The following is a 12881-nucleotide window of genomic DNA, read 5'->3' on the forward strand; positions in this document are numbered from 1 at the left end:
TAAAGCAGGGAATATATAACTGTGCTATATATAATTTTTATATGTGTATGTATGTATGTTTCTGAGAGTGTGTATGTGTGTGGATTTACTAGTCTGAGTATTTTGTATATGTATAGACTAGTCATCTGGTTCAATATTGATCATTCAACAGTTAATAAAAAGATTTATGTAGCCAAGGAAGAGGATATTGTACAAAAATAGACCTTGAAGACACCTTGAATCGATTCTGATGAGTAAAGTTTCCCTGCCTGAGTTGGCCATTGTCTCCCACAAGTTAAGCATAGGAGAACTTTGTGGATACTTTATATTCAGAAAACCAGGAAGTGAAAAATTAGCCTAACTTGAATGTGTTTAGAGATTATGATATTGCTCTTATCCCACAAACTATACTTCTTTTAAGGTAACCAAAAATCTCACTAACTTTTGTGATTGATTGACATATCAAAGTGTTGATTCATGTTTTACTTAAAATCCTCTAGAATGCCAATTAATTGTTTAATCATGTCTTCACCATTTTATACATGTGAAGTTGATCTTTTCAATTAAAGTCTAAGACTTTACACTATTTTTCTTTTTTTTTTTAGTTTAAACATTATTTTATTTTCACCCAATAATATGTAAAATGATTTTTAACATTTTAAAAAAGTTTTGAATTCCAAATTCTATTCCTTCTTTCTCTCTATCTTTTCTCCCATCCCTGAGATGGTCAGTAATCTGATATAGCTTATACATTTATATTTATATAGAATATTTCCACATTAGTCATTTTGTGCAAGAACACAACAAAAAAAGAAATAAAATGAACCATGATATGCTTTACACTGTTATTCTATTAGAAACCAAGGCTGATTACTTATATGGGACCACTATAATGAGTTCTGTCTATAACATCTTTAAACTTCTATGGAAATATAATGACAAGAGAGGAAATAATGGGACTCTCAGTCCTCTTTGTATTACTATACAGTTTTGAGTCTCTGAATACTGGAGTGTTATGTATACAAAAAAAATTTATTTTTTCTCTTTCATAGGTATAGTCAGAAAGTAACCATTTGTTAAGGGTTATGATTAAGGGTTCTATGACTTTAAGAATTAAAATAATTTTTCTTATGACAACTCTGTGAACTAAATAGTGTAAAGATTATTTCCTCATTTTATAGAGAAGGGAACTGAGGTTTAGTGAATTTAAGCGACTTATCTACTCAAATGCTGTTAAAGTTTCAGAAATGTTATGATTAGGACCTGTCTCTAACTCTAAGATCATTACTCTTTCTGTTACACCACACTAAAAAGATACAGGGACAAATCCTCATTTAGGAATAAAATCCAGGCCTTAATCCTTATATAATATTGTAGCCAATTGGTCATATAAATTGTGCTATTCATATGGGACCTTGAATATTTGCAAATTAAGTATGGAAAGGATGGATAACTGGGAGAAAGATAAAAATGTACTACATGTTAAAATTAATCCTGTGTTAAAATGGGAATCTATGGCCTAATTGGCAAATGTCCATGTATGACTTCACAATACTTGCTTATAGACAATTTGTACTGAAGAAGGAAGGTTATTTATATTATATGTTTAGCTTAAAAGTGTAATAACATCCTTTGGCTTTGGCATTATCTGATGATGTTTGAAACTGATCCTGCTTCCTATTTCCAGGCATTAACAAATAACAATCTTCATGTTGTCTGTTGTTATTTCCTGAGTTTAAGACTAGATTTTTTTCTTCCAGTTCATTCAGTTTATTATTTTGAAGAAAATGTCTCCTTTAGACAATTAAATTTCCCAGAATTGTTTAAGCTTTGTTATTTCCACTAACAAGAATATTTCCTATTTAACACTAACTCTGTAAGGGCCCAATTTATGATATAACTGGAAGAGGATTTCTCAAATTCCCATTAGTGTAATATTTAAAGGATTTCCAAAGAGGGAAGATCAAAGAGACAATAAACAATTCAATTCAATTCAATTTGATGTGATTCGATTTAACATACATTTATTTTGTGAGGCACTGGATTGGGCCTAGGGAGAGAAAGATTTAATTAGATACTGTATTTGCCTGCACCATGCTTATAATATAAATAAGACATAAATAAAACCAAGCATGGTATAACACAGAGTGTGATAAGTGCAAAGAAATCCAGGAAAAGTGGCAGGAGAACATTTGAGGAGGGAGATAGCCCTTTTATTAGTGGTAGACCAAGAAAGGCTTCATGGAGGAAGCAGCAGTTAAGCAGGCCCTCAAATCGTAAGAAGGATTCCAGGAGTAAAAAATTCAGAAGTATTTCTAGGCCTGGGAGAACTCTAATTAAGGTGTAGAAGAAAGAAAATGTAAAAGGAGATCAGGAAAAATTGATTTGATTAGAAGGTAGTGTATGATAAAGAGTAATATGAAATAAGGTTGGAAAACATTTGTTAGAGGCATGAAATATTAGGCTAAAAAGTTTGTATTTGTTCCAATATAGGTAACCAACAGAACTTAAATATGTTTGAGCAGGGAAGTCACAAGGTTAGACTATTGTATTAGAAAGATTAATTGGGCAACTGTATGAAGAGTGAATTAGACTGAGGAGATGCTAAATGTAGGAATTTTTTTTTAGAAGGCTAGTGGTCTGTGTAAGAGTTAATGAGCTTTAAGTAAGATACTAGCAGTGAGAGTGCAAAAGAGGAAACAGATGCAAGAGATATGACTGAGATAGAAATGACCGTACTTGGCAAATGATCAAATGTAGAAGATAGAGAGAGGGGCATATTAAATTTATAGTGTTAGCAGGATATTGAGGTGAAGATATCCAAAAGGTATTTTGAAAAGGAAAATTGGAGCCCAGGAGGAAGATCAGGAATTGCTTCTCTCCCTTTCCCTCTCCCACTCTCTTTCTGTCTGTAGCTTTATCTTTCAATCATTATTTCCATCTCCATCTAACTTCCTTCCATAGAATGTGGGGCCCCTATACAGGCTCCCTTAGTATAAAAGTACACCATGGAGCCTTACCCATTAAAGCAAACAAAACAATATAGCTCCTAGGTGCCAACAAATGCATTTACTTCTACTTTTTAATTGGTGGACATTGGAGAATCCTGGCCTTTTAGATTTCTTTACTTTTACTCTACACAAAGACCCGGCTTCTCCTAGATGACAGAGTCCCCAGCCAGCTGTCCAACACCAGCTGTATTTTTTCTCATAGCACTCTCTCCACATCATGTACTAGTCAAGGATGAGGAGTCAATAAGAATTCTTGTATTCTGCTGCCATGTTCAAATTCTCCTCTGGTGAGCACTTAGAACCTCTCTTCCTTTGAAGTTCATCCCATTCAAATTTATCTTATCAAGATCTAATTGTAGTTAACTAATCCACAATATTCTTCCTTTTTTCTCAGGAAGTATAGTACCTGGTTCATGGTCTTTATCTTCCTTCACTCCAATTCCTATTTATTCTAAGGGGCTTCAACATAAATGCTGATGTCCTCTCAAATACCCCAACTTTCAAATCCCCCAATTTCTTTCAGTCACATCAATTACTCCTTCACTTTACCTCAGTCACATGTTGGAAAGGTCATAGTCTTGATCATTCACAAAGGTTCTACTTTAAGACTCCAAAGTTCTCCAAATCTTTTATTGGATCATTCCATCTTCCTCTATCCATGCTTTACTCCTTGGGAACCTATTTCCAGTATCTCTGATCTCTCCATCCTTCAAGATTCTCTTATGCCATCACCCCTAACTGCTTTAATCTCACTTTTAAGGTTCTCAGACTATAACAATAACCTGCTGGTTGGTCTATCTGTCCCAAGTCTCTCCCCATTGCAGTCTGATCTTTATTCAGTGGTCAAATTAATCTTTCTTATTAACAAATCTGAACGTGTCCCTCCTGCTTCACCCCACACCCCATTTAATCAAATCAGGTGGCTCTTTATTGTTTCCAGGATCAAACATAAAATCCTCTATTTGGCTTTTTTTTAAAGCCCTCGGTAGCATAACCTCTTCATATTGTTCTTGTCTTCTTGTATCTTCTTGTACAAGTGTAACACTGGCCAACTTGCTCACACCCCACACTCTGTTGTTATACCTTGTAATTACCTGTTACCCCTATTGTTACATTATCTCTGCTCTTAGTGGCCCTTAAAAATACACACACTCTGTCTTCAACTTTAAGTGATTTTACCTTCTTTCCTCCATGCCTGAAACTTTCCCCCTCCTCCTTATTTGTATTTTCTAGATTCTCTGGCTTCTTTTCATTTTTTTTTTTGGAGTGCCCAACTCTTTGTGACCCCATTGTGTATTTTCTTGGCAAAGATACTGCACTTATTTGGTAAGTTCTTCTCGAACTCATTTTATAGAAAAGGAAACTGCGATAAACAGGGTTAGGTAAGTTGCCAAAGGTAACACAGCAAGTAAGTATCTGAGGTCAGATTTGAACTTCAGGACCAGACCTCTATCCACTCCAATATCTAGCTGTGAGTGGATTGATGGACAATCCTGAGACAAACTAGATCTATAAAATGGCACAAATTTTAAAGAAGGTCCCTAGAGGAAGATTTATAAGGTTATAGAGAATAGAAAGTCATAGATAGTATGCCCATACCAATAAGATACCAGGATAGAATGTAGGCTTTACTTTTAAAGAAAAGAAAATTGTCTGCATTTGTTATGATTTTTTGGTAGGTGTATTATCTCATCTATATATAGGTGCATGGGAATTGGTCCCTACTAGTTAATTTTTTTTTTTTTTTTTTTTTTTTTACTTCTGTTCACTTGATGAAATCTTAGGAGGGGGAACAAAGAAATGAAGTGTTAGTGTGCTACATAAAGTGTGGAAAGACATGAATAAGCCTTTTTATTCCTTTATGTAGTGTGAATAATTTTTCCTGAAGGAATTAGGGGGCAGGTTGCTATTGCTTATCTGATAATTATCTCTGCTCCTAGGAGCTCTTAAAAAGCACTATTGTTTGAGTCTATAATACTCAAAATACCTTGAAGTCTTTGGTGGGAGAAAAGTGGATTCATGTGTGTACAAACAAATGCTCTAGCAGGAAAATAAAGGTCTTAGGTGAGCAGCTGGTATGAGCAGATAATAGCCATTTCTTTCCCTACTCGCTAGAATGTCCTAATAGTTGTGAAATGTGGAGTTCAGGTGCTTCATTAAGCCTTTATAGTAAACATTCTTTTAATTAATACTCTCAAAAATAAAATAAGAAGTTGATGATCTTCTGACCTCAAAATCATACCTCTCTTGCTATTTAATCCTGAAGCTTCCCTCAGTGCCTTAGTTCTCACCCTGTAATATTCTATCATTCATGGAACAGTAGGATGCTCACCATGAATTATCTCCCTATACTCCCCCCTCCCTTGCCTTCCTTACCCCCTTACTTCCCCCTCAGTTTTCATTCATTGGTAAGTTCCTCCAGAAGCTTCTATTTTGTGAAGGGCTATAGACCATTCTGAATCCCTTCATTTATGTCCTAGCCTTTTTTTTTTCTGGACTTCAAAATTATATTCCTACACTAGATACTTTCCTTTCCTTCTCTCCTCCCCTTACCCCTTCTTTCCAGTTCTCTTTTCCCCATTTAAAATGTAAACTCCTTGAGGGCAGGTACTATCTTTTTGTTGTAATTGTATTCTCAGTGCTTTACACTGTGTCTGGCTTGTCATAAGCACTTGTTTATTTGCTTTTTGCTTCCCTCCTTCCCTCCCTTCCTTCTTCCTTATTTCCCTTCCTCTACTTTCCTTCCTCCCTCCCTCCCTCCCTCCCTCCCTCTCTTCCTCCCTCCCTCCCTCCCTCCCTCTCTTCCTCCCTCCCTCCCTCCCTTCCTCCCTCCCTCCCTTCTTTCCTCCCTTCCTTCCTTCCTTCCTTCCTTCCTTCCTTCCTTCCTTCCTTCCTTCCTTCCTTCCTTCCTTCCTTCCTTCCTTCCTTCCTTCCTTCCTTCCTTCCTTCCTTCCTTCCTTCCTTCCTTCCTTCCTTCCTTCCTTCCTTCCTTCCTTCCTCCTTCCTTCTTTTTTCCCCTCTATTCAAAAGATAGATCAGTGATCCCCAGATTGCATTGTCACTTTCCTTTAGGAAAAGGAAATGCCTATCTAGGAGATTAATAGACTTGCCTTTAGTTTGAGGAAAAAAGTCCTGAATGAGTTTGAAGTAAACTGAGATCTTTTCCCCCAAAAGATCTCAGTTTATATCAAGTTTAATCATCTCAAAGAAATGTTGGCATTTGAAGTAGTGAGAAATTTCCTATAGAAGCAGACATGCATATATTCACTCCATTGGGGAGGAAAGTTCTATTCTTTGGGGTTGCCTTGGAAGTTTTGGGAATCAGAACATTTAGGGAGAAAAGAGGCTATGCTAATACTTTCTTATAGAAAGAAGGGGACTGACCATAAACTGATTACCCTTCGACCCCTCCCACCTCAAACATATACTTATACTTGCTAACAAAAATATACCCTGAAGTTCTAATCAATACTGAGAATCTAGAATAGGCATGTGTGGACCTTCCAGGTCCTGGCAGTAAAGTGTAACTCTAGCAAAAACAAACACCATCTTCAATAGCCTCATCTTTTGAGAGAGACTCTGCTAGCAAGTAAAAAACCCAGCACAATGGATTCTCTGTTCTGTATCACTCTCTGATCTCATCAGAATCAGGGATCTTTCCCCTAATTTCCATTTCTTCTCTTCAGCTGTGTGTACTGCAAGTATTAGGAGATCAAAGGACAAGAATTATGTTCTAGACCCTTTCTGCTCCCTGGGTTCTTAAGCAATTTCAGGCAAATCTCCTCTACTCTCTGTGTGCCTCAGGTTCCTCATCCATAAAATAAGACAGAGGAATTAGGTGATTTCTAACATTCACTGCCTTTATTCCTGTATAGGGTCTTCCCTGATTATTCTGGAGGGGGCTTGGTACAAGTTGGTCATAGCCTTGGGGAAGGAGAAGTTTCAAGATTTTCAGATTGTGACCACCTGAGCTCTTTGAAAGTGTCCAATTCATCATAGGCTCTTCCCCTGGTGCAGCTAATTTTAGCAGCCTGACTCTCATCTGAGCCTCTGGTATCACTGCTCATCTTTCATGAGTATTAAGAATACATCCTAGCTTTCACTGTCCAGTAAGAACTGCATTTGAGACTTAACCTCAGGCTTTTTCAGGTAGGTCAAGCACAACAGAATTTTGTGATGACAGTAACAATGATTTCCAGTTATATAGGATTTTAAAGTTTGAAAATCCCTTTATTTATGATATTACCTTATTTGAGCCTCAAAATAATTATGGAAGGTATATCTCGCAGCTGGAGATGGCACAATGCTGAGTTTATTGAGGAACTGATTTTTGAGTTATCAGGCCATTTAGTATAATTCTTTCATTTTAGAATAAGGAAATTGATGCTCACAGAATTAAATGATTTGTCTAAGTTCAAACAGTAAATGACAATCATGGATAGGGTTTAAAACAAGGTTCTCTGATAGTAAAAACCCAGGCTCTTTTCATTGTACCATGGAGAAAGTACTAAAAGTATAGGGAAAACTCCTCTAAAAACACTGACTTGATTATAACCATAAAAAGGGGACTCAGGGAAGATCAATAACTACTGATCCCTATATCCACTTTTTCAATTGCAAAGAATTTTTATGAGGATAATTTTAAAGAAATCATTTTATTGATGCTTTGTTTTTACATAACAAATACTCTAATGAAGTTTTAAATCTATCTGGGTCTGACAAATTGTACATATTTAGAGTATATGAAAATGGTTACAAAGTGGATAAGATAATTTTTTTTTTTTTGTGGAGGGGGTGTGGAGAGACAGAGGTGTGAGCATCTGAGAGAATCAGGATAATCTTAATGTCAAAAACAATGTTTGGACTTAACCTTGAAGTAAACTAGAGGTTCTAATGTCAAAAAGGAGGTAGTAATATATGCCATGGAAGATGGTCATTGCAGAGGTAAGAGCTATATGTAAGAAATAGTAAAAAAGGTCAACTTTACTCTAATATGTGTGAATGGGTGATAGTGTATAATAAAGCTGGAAAGGTAGATGATATCCAGTGAAGAGTTTAAAATGCCAAATAGAATATTTGCATTTGATTTTAGTAAAAATAAGGAATCATTGGGCAGCTAGATGGTATAGTAAATAGAATGTTTGACCTGGAATCAGGAAGATGAGTCTTCCTGAGTTCATATTTGTCTTCAGGCACATTAGCCTTCTTTAAAATGAACTGGAGAAGGAAATGGCAAATCCCTATGATATTTTTGCCAAGAAAACCCCAAATGGGTCGGTGAAGAGTCAGACTGGACTAACAGTGACTGAACAACTATTATAACAAAGGGAGCCACTGAAATTTCTAAAATAAAGAAATCAAATGATCAGATAATTGTATTTAGGAAAAACCATTTGGCAAATGTTCAGAGAATGGAATAGAAGGTGAAAAGACTTCAACTAGGGAGACCAATTAGGAGGCCATTATTATAGTCCAGGTCATAAGGACCGGAAATAGAATGGTGGCTGTGAGAGTCATGAGAATGAGTCAAATATGAAAGATGCTAAGGATATAGAAATGATGAGAGTTGATAACTGACTGGATATTTGAGGTGAGATAGGGTAAGGAGGTAGTTATTCTACCAAGACTGGGTTATTGAGATGCTGGTGGTACTCTTAGCAGAAACAGTGAAGTTTGGAAGAGAGGATCATTTGAGGGAGAGGTGGGAAGAGAATGAGCTATGTTCTATACATGTTGAATTTTTGATGATTATAAGGCATATACCAATATAGTCAATTGATGAATCAGGACTGGGGCTGAGAACAAAGGCTAAGGAAGTATACATAGATTAGATTCTATGGCAAAGAATTCACTTTGTACTTATCTAGCCTTCAGAAGATTCCTCTTTTCTTCAAAAAAGAGTTAAACACCATTTTCTATATGATGCATGCTTCTCTTGATTCTCCCAAACCATTAGGATTTTACTTTCCTAAACTACCTTGTATTTATTCTCTGTATGTGTATATGTTGTTTCCTCTGATTCTTTCTTCAGTTCCTATCACAATAGTGCATAGCACAGCATAGGTGCTTAATACATGCTGTTTGGTTGATCAAACCAATTGTAGAGCCTATTAAAAAAAGATCTTAAAAGTTCAGCTGTATAAGTATAAAGGACAAAAAAGGGTACATCTATAGCAATCTAGTGTTTGATAAACCCAAAGGTACCAACATTTGGGATAAAAATTCATTATTTGAAAAAAAACTGTTGGGAAAACTGGAAATTAGTATGGCAGAAATTAGATATGGATCCACACTTAACACCATATACCAAGATAAGATCAAAATGGGTCCATGATTTAGGCATAAAGAGGGAGATAATAAATAGATTAGAGGAACAGAGGATAGTCTACCTCTCAGACTTGTGGAGGAGGAAGGAATTTATGACCAGAGGAGAACTAGAGATCATTATTGATCACAAAATAGAAGATTTTGATTACAACAAACTAAAAAGTTTCTGTACAAACAAAACTAATTCAAACAAGATTAGAAGGAAAGTAACAAATTGGGAAGATATTTCTATAGTTAAAGGTTCTGGGGGCAGCTAGGTGGCATAGTAGAAGAGCACCAGCTTTGAATTCAGGAGGACCCGAGTTCAAATATGGTCTCAGACACTTAACATTCCTAGCTGTGTGACCCTGGGCAAATCACTTAACCCCAGCCTCAGGGGGAAAAAAGGTTCTGATAAAGGTCTCATTTCCAAAATATATAGAGAATTGATCCTAATTTATAAAAAATCAAACCATTCTCCAATTGATAAATGGTCAAAGGATATGAACAGACAATTCTCAGATAATGAAATTGAAACTATTTCCACTCATGTGAAAAAGTGTTCCAAATCACTACTGATCAGAGAAATGCAAATTAAGACAACTCTGAGATACCACTACACACCTGTCAGATTGGCTAAGATGACAGGAACAAATAATGATGAATGTTGGAGGGAATGTGGGAAAACTGGGACACTGATGCATTGTTGGTGGAGTTGTGAAAAAATCCGGCCGTTTTGGAGAGCAATCTGGAACTATGCCCAAAAAGTTATCAAACTGTGCATACCCTTTGACCCAGCATTTCTGCTATTGGGCTTATATCCCAAAGAAATACTAAAGAGCGGAAAGGGACCTGTATGTGCCAAAATGTTTGTGGCAGCCCTTTTTGTAGTGGCTAGAAACTGGAAAATGAATGGATGTCCATCGATTGGAGAATGGTTGGGTAAATTATGGTATATGAATGTTATGGAATATTATTGTTCTGTAAGAAATGACCAGCAGGAGGAATCAGAAAGGTTTGGAGAGACTTACATCAACTGATGCTGAGTGAAATGAGCAGAACCAGAAGATCACTATACACTTCAACAACAATACTGTATGAAGATGTATTCTGATGCAAGTGGATATCTTCAACATAAAGAAGATCCAACTCACTTCCAGCTGATCAATGATGGACAGAAATAACTACACCCAGAGAAGGAACACTGGGAATTGAATGTAAAATATTAGCACTACTGTCTATCTACCCAGGTTACTTACACCTTCAGAATCCAATACTTAACGTGCAACAAGAAAATTGGATTTACACACATATATTGTATCTAGGTTATACTGTAACACATGTAAAATGTATGGGATTGCCTGTCATCTAGGGGAGGGAGTAGTGGGAGGGAGGGGAAAATCTGGAAAAATGAATACAAGGGATAATGTTATAAAAATATTACTCATGCATATATACTGTCAAAAATGTATAATTATAAAATTAATAAAAAAAGTTCAGCTTTACTCTCCTCCCTTTACACTTCTTAAATTTTATAATATTTTATTTTTAATCCCCAATTATGTATAAAAGCAATTTTTTACACTTATCTTTTAAAATTTGAATTCTAAATTCTCTCTCCTTTTCCTTCCTTCCCTATTCTCCCTGAGACAGTAAGCAATTTGATATAGGTTATACATGGACAATCATGCAAAACATATTTCCATATCAATAATGTGAAAGAAACACAGACCAAGAAAAAAACATGAAAAAAATTAGGTGAATAATAGTATACTTTAGCCTGCATTTAGATTCTATGTGTTCTTTCTTTAGAGGTGGATATAATTTTTCATAATGAGTCCTTTGGGATTGTATTAGATCATAGTATTGATGAAAATAGTTAAGTCATTCACAATCATTATACAATATTACTATTGCTGTGTGTAATGTTCTCCTGGTTCTGTTCACTTCACTTTGGATCAGTTCATGGAAGTCCTGCTAGGTTTTTAAAGCATCCTGCTTTTCTTATAGCACAATAGTATTCCATTACAATCATATATCATAACACATACAAACATATATTATAATAATTCCATTATAATTATGTATCATAACATATACAAACATATATCATAACAACACACACATATATACATATCATAATATAGACATTCTCCAGTTCTTGGGCACCTCCTCTTTTTGCCACCACAAAAAGATCTACTATAAATAACCTCATTTTTGACATAGGAAAAAACAAATAGATGAAGAATGCCTATTGTCCAGGCAGTGATACAGAGCAGGATGGATAACCTATAGAGTTTTTCTTATCAATATATGAATCTCAGACAGACTCAGGAAATAGATAATGAAATGAGGCCAGAAATGAACAGAAGGAGGAGATCAGGATGGATTATCTTCAGGAAACTGGAAAGTTCTTTTAATGACCCAAGGCTTCTCTTTGAAACAAAGACCTGCCTTTTAAAATACTAACATCCTTCTAGTATTGTTGTATAATGCAAGTGACAGAGCAATGAAGTGTCCAAAGAAATTGAGGGTGATACACAGGCAAGATACATTGTGAGTGTGAGTAGAACAGACTACAAACAAGGAATTATTATTAATAAATATATAAAATATAATTTGAGATGTTTAACCAAAAAATTTAACTACTACATGTCAGGTACACTTGGAAATTCATTAATACATGTTTATTGATTAATTGATTATATTCCACTGTGATGTCAAGAGATAGCTAGGAAGACCCTAGCTGGGTCTTCTGGGCAGAACTACTGGCTGGGTAAATGTTCTTAAGAGGTCCAATGTCTTAGATAGACATTGGACCTGGAGTTAGGAAGACCTGAGTCCAAATATAGTCTTAGAGATTTATTAGCTTTGTGACTATTTGCTTTTTTCTCTTTTTTTCAAATAGTATTTTATTTTTTCCAAATACATGTAGATAGTTTTAAGATTCATTTTTATGAGACTTTGTGTTCCAAATTTTTCTCCCTTCTTCTTGAGAAAAAAAAACACAAGTAAGTAAGCAAGCAAATAACAATAATAAAAAGTGAAAATAGTTCTATTGGAATTGTTGAATCACTTCATTTTTAAAAAAAATAATAACTTTTTATTTTTCAACATACATACAAAGAATACAACAAGGAAAATAATTTGGAACACAAGGTTTTCCTTCCCTCCCATCTCCCCTCTCCCCTAGACAGCAAGTAATCCAATGTAGGTTAAACATGTACAATTCTTCTAAACATATTTCCACATTTATTATGCTGCACAAGAAAAATCAGATCAAATGGGGAAAAATGAGAAAGGAAAAAATAAGCAAGCAAGCAAGCAACAACAAAAGTAAAAATAGAATATTGTGATCTACATTCAGTCTCCATAGGATGCTGATGGCCCTTTCCATCACAAGTCTTTTGGAACTGGCCTGAATTAGCTTATTGAAAGCCAAATCCATCACAGTTGATCATCACATAATCTTCTTGTTGTATACAATGTTCTCTTGATTCTACTTACTTACTCAGCATCAGTTCATGTAAGTCTCTCCAGGTCTTTCTGAAATCATCCTGCTCATAGTTCATAACATTCATATGC

This window comes from Sminthopsis crassicaudata, chromosome 4 (assembly GCF_048593235.1).
Source record: "Sminthopsis crassicaudata isolate SCR6 chromosome 4, ASM4859323v1, whole genome shotgun sequence".
Classification (NCBI taxonomy): Eukaryota; Metazoa; Chordata; class Mammalia; order Dasyuromorphia; family Dasyuridae; genus Sminthopsis; species Sminthopsis crassicaudata.